Below are 11,752 nucleotides of genomic sequence, written 5' to 3' on the forward strand. Positions count from 1 at the left end.
TTCTTAATACATTTAATTAATGATGGCAGGCTCCCAACTTTCTTCCTCCTCAACGTTATTGAAAAAACACTGAAGATTTTATCAATATAGTCATAAGTGTGCCCAAAAAGAAGGAAATCGAGCTTTAACGTTTGAAAAATTCCAATTCAACAAGCATGTTGAGATATCCAAAAACAAATTGATTTTTGTTTTCATGACTAATGTTGTCTAATTGCAGATACAAAAGTTCAGGAAGATTACCATATCAACGAGAGTTGTGAAGTAAACCCTTGGCGAGATTTTCCTATTAAAGACCATACAACCGACTAAGTGAAACTAAATAAAATTTTCCTCTTATAAATTTTTTTGTGTGCAGGAAAAATGTGGTAGAAGTGATTTCTTCTGGTATGTATCATCTCTCACTAGGTAATTAACATAATATTTATCTCCCATTATGTTAATATTTTTAACAATCTTCTCTTAGGGATTTTTACGAGACTTTTTAGGGAAGGTCTACCATGTAGACTTTAACAACTTAACAACATTTTATGAGTTGTAAAGACATCTCTAATACTCTAGATCTCTTTACATAATATTCCTTAGCAATATAATTTAGTAATTTAGTAAAACAAAACATAATTACATCATCACATAGTTTCCATCCTCGCTTCCATAGCCATTAAATCTAACAATAATTTAAAAGTCTAAAGATAGTAACATTTGAGAAAGAAAGGCATAGGTGTGTTACAGATTCACTCATGTAAATACACATCATGAATTTGATGATGTGATTCCATATATTTAAAGGGGTATCCATAAATTAAACCAAATTTTAGAATCTCCTTTTGAAGTATCATCTCTTGTGTTAAGAAAAATTAACAATTCTTTACAGTGGAAAGAACTTTTAAGTGATGTGACTGAGAGTATTGGAGGGATGAATCTTGATGAACCTTGTCTCAAGAAATGGAGTAACCTGCATCATCTCAAAAAATTCCAGTAAAATTTCTCAACAAAACACTTGAATGTTTTCATCCTAATGACAGCAGAAAGATAAGAACCAAAGGTTTGACTAGACATGATGAAGGTGATGTAGATAATTCTAATTTACTTGGTGTTATATGATATTGATTTTTTGTATGATTGTGAATTTAATTTATCTAGTGACTTTGAACCAATTTACTTTAAAGGAGCTTCGTTATGATGAATATAAGGAAGCAATGTAAAAGGAGAATCATGTTTTCAAAGAGAATGGAAGAGGGAAGTTGGTGGACCCTTAATTCAAAGCCAGATAACTTGGTTGCTAGTGGCTCTAGAAAAAAAAGTAAAAACATATATGGATCACTTGGAAATCACAAATAAAGGCTCATGGAAAAAGATTTTTTCAAAAGGAAGGTAATGATTATGAGGACACTTTTTCCTCAAAAACAAAATGGGCCACCATCTAGACTCTATTTTTATTAGTAGTTTAGAATGCATGGAAAGTCTATCAAATTAGTGTGAAGACTACTTTCTTGAATGGAGACTTGAAATACTTCACTAGAAGATTTTGTTTTGAAGTACAAGAACCAAAAATATGTAAACTTGTCAAATCCTTATGGGAAATGAAGCAAGCATTGTGAGATTTCTATGGAACATTAATTAAACATCCTTTGAAATGAAATTATGAACACCTTAATCTTGGTGGCATGATGTTATAGACATTTTTGGGCACTGCAACCCCAATCATAAATGTCCATAAATAAAGGGCTCTTAAGTCCCTAAAATTGTTGTTCCAACCCCTAAAAGAACAAGGTCAGCTGATTACATCATCTCCCAGAAGTTCTCCATGAAAAACTGCTTAGAACTGGTCAAAACTAGACCATCTCACCTGCTCCATGGTCAAAGTGCGTTTCATCCCACCTAAATGCACACTGGAGGTGTGATGCATACTGAAAAGCCCTTCTATGGGGTGCAATGGGCAAGAGTGGACAAATGGCAGGGTCAATCTGCAAGGTGGAGGATCATGGAATTTTCCAGAAACTTCTCCTGTGACACTTGCCTCTCTGCATTCGACCAGGGATGAGTAAGAGATCATCAATCTCAAGAACTATCAGAGAGAGGACACTAATCAAATCTCAAAATCTGACTCACCCCCCTTGCAAACATCTATATATGGATCCCTCATCCCAGAGATCCAGAGGCTGGAATTTTGTATCTTGTAAGGAAGTGCTGCTGGTTTCTTGGTGCAACATCATAGTGTTGGGTGATCTAAGCTTTTCATGAGGTGAAGAAGGGCTTTCTTGTTGAGAGGATGACGTTGGGTCAGAACAATTGGTTGTAATCCTCTTTGCTATTCTTGATTACTAATAAAGCTATTCAAGTTTTCCTCCACATTCTTGTATGATTGATGATGTATGCACTTGTGTGGTTAATATATATCTGGTCCTATATTGTTTATGATAGTAGATCTTCATTCTTGGATAATGTTATGCTGCTTTGATTCCACAGGTGCTCTTTGAAGCTGGGTAGACGAGGAAGCGAGTGGCAAAGATCTATCAGAAGGGAGAGGAATCAAGCAAGGAACCAAGCGCAAGATAGAGGTTGGTATCCTTTATTCCCCTCTTATCTACTTCTCATAAAGGAAAACGAAAGTGGTTTTAGTTTGTTTGTTTCTAAGGTAGCTACCAACCTTAGTGGGACTAGCAGCTCTGCATAGACACTAGATTTCCCAATAACAAAATGGCGACTCCACTGGGGAGCAAATAGATTGTTTGTTTGTCGTTATCTTTTTGCTTTATAAACTTACAGATGGCCCCTGAAGTCAAGCCAGCTAGCCTTAGAACTGCATTTGCTATGCAACTGCAAAGTAGAACAATGTTGCTTCAGTCTATCTATGGGTTTTGTTTATAAACTGAATAATTGATTTACAAGCTCTCTAATTGCCCTTGTGGTGGCTCTAGTAACCTCCTTAGATCTACCCTTGTGATTTATTTACTGATTACCACTTGCTCGGCCTAAATCCCTAAACTGTGCTGCAAACTGTGATCAAGAATTGGATCAAAAGTGTCGCACTATACCATCGCACCCTGTCTTCAAGGATATCAGTATGCATCGCACTTCCTGTGTGCGGTAGGTGGGATGCATACTGGAATCCCTGTGTAATAGGTGCGTTGATCAGAAAGGGCTAATTTTGCCTTCAGACTTTGGTTTTTTCACTCTTTTCAGCTCTATTCAGGAGTTTTGCTGTCTGTAGTCAGTATATCTCTGTTGGAAACCCCCTTCCTTGCCATTATTCCACCTCCATTGTGCAAAGAACTATAAAAAATTTTATGTATTGTGAGCCATTTTCAGTTCTCTTTTACAAAGAAGTAGCGTAATTGAAGTGTCGTTTTCAGTCATAGAAGAGAATCCGATTGTTCTTAATAGTCGATTACACTGTTACTCTTGTATTTGATTTGGATTAGTAGTTTTTCAAGTGTCAAAAGCAAGTTTTCAATTCCAAATAACAAAGTGTCATCATTATCTTCATTTTGTCTTGAAAAGAAACTTGTTAGTAATGTCGCTTTGAAAAATAATTCAAATTTGTGCTTAGCTTTCTTTTTATCATTCACACATTAAGAAGGTTGAAAAAAAATACATGCATGTGCGTTTGCATTTAGACTATTTGTTGGTTTGATTTAGGACAGTGCATATACTGTGTGCTCTCTGCTCTATGTTGAAATAATACCATCTCTCTTTCCTTAGTAGCTAGGATTTTCATTGCAAAAAGAAGATTAAACGATTGTTTATCATCTTAGATTGCATTTTAGGAATTGTATATCTACATCATGCGATGAACATAAAAGGAAAATTTCTTAAGCAAGATCAACTGTAAAATAATTTTAATGAATCTAAAAACACTTTGGAACCTAACACACAACATTTAGAAGTCTAGGCTAGAGATGTATTCCAATGTCGTAAAGCTTGGTAACTGTTGTTTTCATTGCTGGTTGAGTGATTCCTCCACTTTGAGATGATAAGTGCCAGTACGAACTTGTGCTCCCATGTACCGTCGAGTATATATTGGGAGACCACAATAGGCTGTATCCTTTATCCATAAGAAGCCGTGTCTGCTGCCTTATCGATCACAATGCACTGAACACAACATTCGGGAAGATTGACTGCCATACCGTAAAAAGTATTTTTTAGTTTTGCGATTGGTTTGGTAATCCCTCTGTCTAGATTTCCAGAGTAGTCTCTTTCGTTCCTTTTCAGACTCCTTAAAGGAAAAGGTCCATCTGAGCACTTGTCACTTCAAGCTCATTAAAAATCGAAGGAAACTAGAGTCATCTTTCTTTTTTTCTCGACTCTTAAAAATTGAAAAGACAAGTTGTGTCAAAGCGTCTAAAATTCATTTAACACAGAAACATACTTCCCCTTGATTTCTAGTTGATTGAGTAATCCGCAATTGTGGAAGAAAGTCAATTGAAACCCCGTCGTTCGCAGAGGCTTACGACTCAACCATCTTTGTTTCCAGAATCAAAACTGTTATGGACGAAGCGAACTCGTTTAACTAGTTCCAAATCCCCTGGTAAAGTTAGAACAAGTGTTCCAACACCATCAGAGACTCCGGTTACTCCAAACATTTCTGGTATCCCTGCCTTTACAGAAGAAGTTTCGCAGCCACCAAAGGATAGTAGAGCTGATCCTAGTGTGAAGGTAAACACTTGTATTACTGAACCAGCTCCATCTACAGCTGATTCGGAAGGTGTTATTCCCCAAACATCTGTGGCTGCAGATTCTATACCTTCTTCGACACCAGAAATATTTTACAGACATGACGGTCTACTTGTTCCACCTGGTCTGATTGCTATAGAAGAGATTGTGGAGGATCCTCCATCTAGTACTCCATCGCAATTTGGATTTGGGATCACCCTATATCCCTCTTCATCAGAAATTAGTCTACCGTTATCGGAAGCTCCTGTAGAATCGCTAGGAAATCTTTTGGATAGACTAGAAATGTCTGAACAACCGTCAACATCTAGGACTGTGTCATCCGACACAGCAATGGCAAAGCTTCCTGTTGTCACTCCAACAATGTTCGTCGGCATACCATCTATCCCAACTAGCTCTCAATCGCTAGATGGGGCCCACTCAGGGGCTATTTCGACAGTATGGTCCGTTCCCGTTTGTTCATCCGGAATAATATCTGGGAACTCTTATGTTGAGTCTCAGCAAATTGATCCTTTACGGTGTCAATTAGGGTAGTCCGGTCCTCGAGGACAAACCATTCCTTTGAGTACCGAATTATCGCCATGTGGGGGGCAATATACCCTTTCATTGTCTCCTCCGGGAGGACAACCATACGAGAGTTCGCAACAAAATTCAGGTTATGATGAAATTACATCGAACGGTTGGGTGCCAATACTGCGTCAACAACCAAGAGTTGTATACTCGATGCAACAATGTTTACCTATGTCAAATATACCAACTATGCCGGCTATTGTGATGGTGTCGCAAGTACAAGCGTTGCCTGTTGTATGCCAACCTCAGGTTTCTCAGGTTGTAATGCAACAGCCTCTTGTCCCTACGACTCAACCACAATCGCCAACTAGTGGAATGACACAGGCCTAAACGGGTACAATTACACCTCATCTTGGTCAAACAGACAGTATTGAACAACAAGAGATGGATTCACAACCATGGCTGGTGCAATATCAACAACCGCAATTCCAACAAGTTTACCAAGGATCTGAGCAACAAATCTTTGCTAATAATGGGCAGCCGTATATTCAAAATGGTCAAAATCAACCATTCTGGAATGGTTATGCCCATCAACCTTATGAAAGTTACCAGCATCAAATGCATTATGCTGGTATGCAAAGACCAACTTCCCAGGCAATTCCATCTTATCCTAGGTATGCTTCGCCAAACCTGAATCAACAGTTACCCTTCGTGGCGACTTTAGAGTTACCGGATTTGAATCTGCTAGCGAACGATCCAATCGCTTACGCCCCTTGGTGGCCAGCGATTCCGCATAAACTTCCGTCAGATATTCCTAAATTTAATGGGAATCTAAGTGAAGATCCATCGAATCATGTGATGACATTTCATCTATGGTGTTCATCAAACACCCTAAACGATGATTCGATTAGGCTTCGCCTTTTTCAGAGAACGTTAATTGGTCCGGCAGCAAAATGGTATATCGAATTACCTAGAACTTTATTTCATAACTTCAGTACCCTAGCCACAACCTTCTTAACCCATTTTTAGTTACCCATAAGGTACGAAACAGGAACAGAAATTCTTACCAATTTCAAACAAATGACGACCACTCACATATCTGATCATATTCATGAGTGGCGACGTCGTCGTAGAATGGTAAAAACGAATGTTCCTGATCAGCTTTTAGTTGAATGGTTTATTAAGTCATTGTTACCTTCCATTACAGAAGATGTGGAAAAGGGGGGATTCATCACTGAAGAGCAAGTTATTGCTTGTGTGCAATATTTAGACTTGATTTATACTCAGTCTGGCACGCTCTACGATAAAATCCCTGACGCTCCTAGGCCGGAATTTTCCGTTCCTCCTCCTCCTAAATCAAAGAACGACTCTCATGCCGACGATGGTGTGATTGGTACGACAGACATGAAATCAACAAAGGCTACATCTAAAAATGCCCGTAAGATTTCTAGTCAAAATGTAAAAGAAGAACTTCTCACCTTGGAAGTAAATGTCGTCTCAACTGGCAAAGGCAAAGAAACCAAGCAACCAAGAGGCAAGAAGAAAAACAAAGGGAAGAAGAAGAAACAGGAGGAATCATCACCTAAAAAATCTTCTGCAAACCCTTCTGGAGATAAGAAACTAAATCGTCCATGTCTTATATGTGATGAGGATCATTGGACAAGAGAGTGTCCATATAAAGCTGAGCTTAGAAAATTCTTCAAGAATTTGAAAACCTCGACGGTATTAACTGATCCGTTTCCAAATCCAGGAACAAATCTGGTTGACAATGATAATGCTTCCCTATCCCAAGTGCTGATGTTGTCGGTTTCAAAACAACAAAATGATGCTTTGATAACAACAAGGAATAAAGATTACGGGAATCTACAGTTGTCGAACAACAAGGATAAAAATCAACCTAGTAGTTCGACAACAACTTCAACAGAAGTTGCGCCGCCCATCATTCTAGAGCTGACAATAAAACCGCCAAAGGGAGTAGTACACAAGTCGACATTTAATCCGCGTGCCAGAGGAGCACAACATTATAATATAGTGGAAGATATGGCCCAATTGCCATCCACTATGTCGACACTTGAGGTACTACAAAATTGCCCCTCCCAAAAGGAGGCTTTATTATCAGCAATAAGTGGGATTGACCCAAAGGATTCTAATCTTGTGTCCTTTAATCACAAAGGATATGATCCTAAATTACCAACTCAACTAGCTTTCCTCATTCAAGTGAAAGCCCTCAACAAAACTGTTCATCAAACAATTATTGATGAGGGGGAATCTACATGTATTATGTCAATGAGTTGCTGGAAAACTTTAGGATCTCCAACCTTGTCATGATCTTCGACGACATTAAAAGCATTTGATGGACGAACATATACCCCATATGGGATTTTAAGTAACTTTCAAGTTGAACTGGGGGGGAAAACGGTAGAAATAGATGTTGAAGTAATCGACGGAAACCTCGATTACAACATCCTACTGGGAAGGCCCTGGATATATGTTATGGCTGTTGTTGTGTCAACCTACTTTAGGAAGATTGAATTTCCCTTTCAGGGAGGAATTACAATCGTCGACCAACAAACATTTCTCCCCAATAGTTCCCAAGTTACGGGAAGCATTCTGATGATCCATGGAAGCCCCCATTCGCTTCAAAATATCGGAGTAGGCCTACTAAAAGACCCTATATTAATGGGGACTTTTTCCCTCCCACCTCCAATCAATCTGGCGGAAGTGGAAACTGTAGGAACTTGCAATATGATATCTTCTATTCAAAAGATCTCAGAAAATGATATTAACATGGATCATATGCAGGTATTGCCTCCAAGCCCAATAGAAATATTGTAGCAATCAATGTTTTTGGCATCGGAGGCAGACCCGAATCAATGCTCATCAAGAATTTGGATAGATAGGTCTAAGGAATATGGCACCCCTTCAGATCCTTGGTCACAAGTGCATTACACCGACGAAGGAATTGTTGAGTCAATGATAATTGATGGGGCGCCATGGGAAAATTACCACCATCGTTCCCATCTTCCGGATTGTCAAGAAGATAATCCTGATGACCTTAATAATCCTTCAGTTTTTGATTTCCTATCAAATATTCTAAACACGGTGGATTCCGAGTGAAACTTGTCCAATATTGAAGAGACTATCGCCATAAATATCTCGACCAAAGCAGATGTTGTAGAGAATATTTATGTTGGCAAATGTTGTTCTCCTTCATAATTGGAAATATATAACACTCTTTTTCGTGAATTCAGAGATGTTTTTGCTTGGTCATATGATGAATGTCAGGCATGGACTCCAGTATAGTTGAACATGAAATAAAGATGTATCCAGATGTCAAACCAGTACGACAACGACTATGGTAGGTGCACCCCAAGAAAGCCGCTGCCATCAAGGCAGAAGTTGAAAAACTTCTCCATGCTGGATTTATTTACCCGGTTCCTCTAACCGATTGGGTATCAAACATTGTTCTTGTAATGAAAAAACAAGGAACAATTAGAGTGTGTGTCGATTTTGTTATCGGGAAATCTAGTGTGCATGCAGAGCTGCTAGTCCCACTAAGGCTGGTAGCTACCTTAGAAACAAACAAACTAAAACTACTTTCGTTTTCCTTTATGAGAAGTAGATAAGAGGGGAATAAAGGAGACCAACCTTTGTCTTGTCCACTCTCACCCATCGCACCCCATAGAAGGGATTTTCAGTATGCATCGCACCTCCCATGTGCATTTAGGTGGGATTCAGCGCACCTTGACCATGGAGCAGGTGAGATGGTCCAGTTTTGACCAATTCTGAACAGTTTTTCATGGAGAACTTCTAGGAGATGATGTAATCAGCTGACCTTGTTCTTTTAGGGGTTGGAACAACACTTTTAGGGACTTAAGAGCCCTTGGTTTCTGGACATTTATGATTGGATTTGCAGTGCCAAAAATTTCTATAACAGTTGCCCCCTAAAGCATGAGGCCGTTAATCCTTTTTGATGTCGGGTGAAATGCTTTATCATGAGGATCCGAAGTTTTTTCTACTGGAAGGAGACCTGTAATAAGATACAATACAATACATTATCTTCATAATATTTTCATGATCTAGCTGAGGCAGAAATTCCCATGCTCAGCTTTATAAATTCATTTTCATGTACATAAGACAGACAATCATCTGTGTGTAGACTGATGATTCCAGTAGAGCCATCATCCCTTCGATTGGATGATTATCTGTGTAGAAATGATGTACATTTGATGTCTTTATTTTCCTGAATATATATCGCAGCCCGGATGGATGAAACTAGTTCCGGGGTCTTCAATATCGTTCGATCTTCACTCAAAGTACAAGTCGATCCATGTGATAGACGTTCTGGAGTCGAACATGGAAAGACGTCGCCTGATTACCAGCCAATGATGTAAGTTGTTAACAGGCACAAGAGGAATCACCGATAATGATGATGACCCTCAAGGTACTATAGTACAATTCACGTGGTGTGAATAAGGTACTTGGCGTCGAACAGCACGCAAAATCTTTCGGTCAAAGTCCATTGATGTAAACCTGTCGGCAGAAGTAAGAAACTTGCTATTGAGGCATGCACGCTTCAAAGTACTGAAAGGGTTGTTCCTAGATCGACTTCCTGGAAAATGAGCTGATGTCGACAAGAACCGATCCGTCATAGGAGGGCCTTAGTGAATCCCACATCAATGACATGAAACAGAGAAAATTATTTTAATGGAGGTGAAAACGATATGATGATATAAGGTTCAGGGTGGCGATCATGAAAGAATGGAGTGTAAAAGTATTGCAGTGGATGAGACACAGGTGAATTCTCTGAGTGACTTCTCTTGAACATATTGGCGACACCGACATCATGGATTGGTAGCATTAACCCCAAATGTGGATGGTGTGATGGAACAATGGTGATATGACCGGTGAACAGAACAACCCAACATGACTCGGATGCGGAGTGAAAGTGTCATGTTCAAGAGCGACTTGCTACCAACAAAGTTTCTTCATGTTTTCTTCCCAATTTTTCCCCAGTCATTGCTGACCAGTACCTCTTTATTTTTGTCAAGCTTGAGGAGGATAACATATGCTTGTTCTATAATTTTCCTTTCGGGCAAACCCATCGATATGTTTTAATGAGCCTAGCAATAGTGAAACTCGTTCTTGTCTGTATGGACAAGTTTGTCGCTATTCGGTTTTAACGAGTTTAACGACAAAGATAACTCGGTCCTTTTCAATTTTAGAGAGTCTGAAGAGGGATGTAAAGAAAACTCCAATAATCCTTTTTCGTCATATAATCCCTTGAGTCTGAAAAAGTATAAAACAATACAAAAGGGATGAATTTTTCGGTAATTTTAACGAGCCGAACAAAACAAGCGCTCGATCTTTTTGTGTAATAATCCCTCATGTCCAAAAAGATTAAAATCTAAAGGAGGGATACCACTTCTGGTCACTTTAACGCGCTGTAGAAGCCAATTACTCGGCAATATTTTCATATTTTACGAGTCAGTTGAAAAGAGCTTAAAGGAGACTCGTTTTTTGAGGAACGAGTGACAAATTTGGGTAGCAGCTAATTCCAGGTAAGGTTTGGAATTTTCCAATCACGTCAGTGTCACAAGGATGGCTAACAGGATCACTCTTCGTAGTTGTTCCTAAAAAAGGGTAAACAATCAAATGGAGGTGAATGATCGGCCAAAATATAGTGGAGGTGATGATGAGAACACGACCAAGGCTTCAAAGGCCGATGATAATACATTCATGATGGTTATTTACTGGAAATTGGTTCATTTTTTAATGAGCTTAATCTCTGGGGGAACGTTTGCTCATTGCTTATGCTTATTTTTTAACGAGCTTGAATTTCGCGTTAAAACTGCTCGATATAATGGTCATTGATTATTTTGATTTTACCATTGACAACTTTTGTTCCTTAAAAGGTTGTACTGCCTGCTCAATTACTTCATCAAACTAGTTAGAAACGAACAATATATGTTTGAAAAATGAGTCAAAACACTAATATTTTACTTTAATTACGTGAAAAGTAATTTAAAAGTGGTTTTTACCTCTCATTTTACCATTTCATTTGAACTTTGGTTTGTTTTCCCCCTTGATTTTCACCAGCTGATTCCAGGAGATTCTGTGGACGATTCTTGGCGCCATCTGGACTAGGTAGGAGCTAAACCTGAGCTCTTCAATTTCATTCTTTCCTTTTTGAATTCTGAGCGTGTTTTCTGGTTTTTTTGGAGCCTCTGGGGTTTAAAAAACTCGCCCTGGCTCCATCGCGCCTCTTCTATATCGAAAGGTGCGATGCATGCTAGCTTGGCCATTGGCTAGTCAGCATGCGTCCCAGCCAGAACACTGCTGGGGGTGCGATGGGCGCAAGGAGGGAAATTTGTGCACAGTTTTTCATGGAAATTTTTGCCCGCATTTCACCAAATCAGGATCCTGACTCTCCTCTTGTTTGTTTTCAGAGATTCATTGGAGAAAAATGCCTGTTACATGGTGAGAACGTGAGCAAGAAGAAGAGGACATTCTTGCTTTACATGATCCGGTTACGGTAAATGCACTACAGAACTGTGGCCTGTTCAAGTTT

The sequence above is a fragment of the Pinus tabuliformis genome, chromosome X (genome assembly GCF_031772625.1).
Source record: "Pinus tabuliformis cultivar Carrire ecotype Pingquan chromosome X, CPIR1, whole genome shotgun sequence".
NCBI lineage: Eukaryota > Viridiplantae > Streptophyta > Pinopsida > Pinales > Pinaceae > Pinus > Pinus tabuliformis.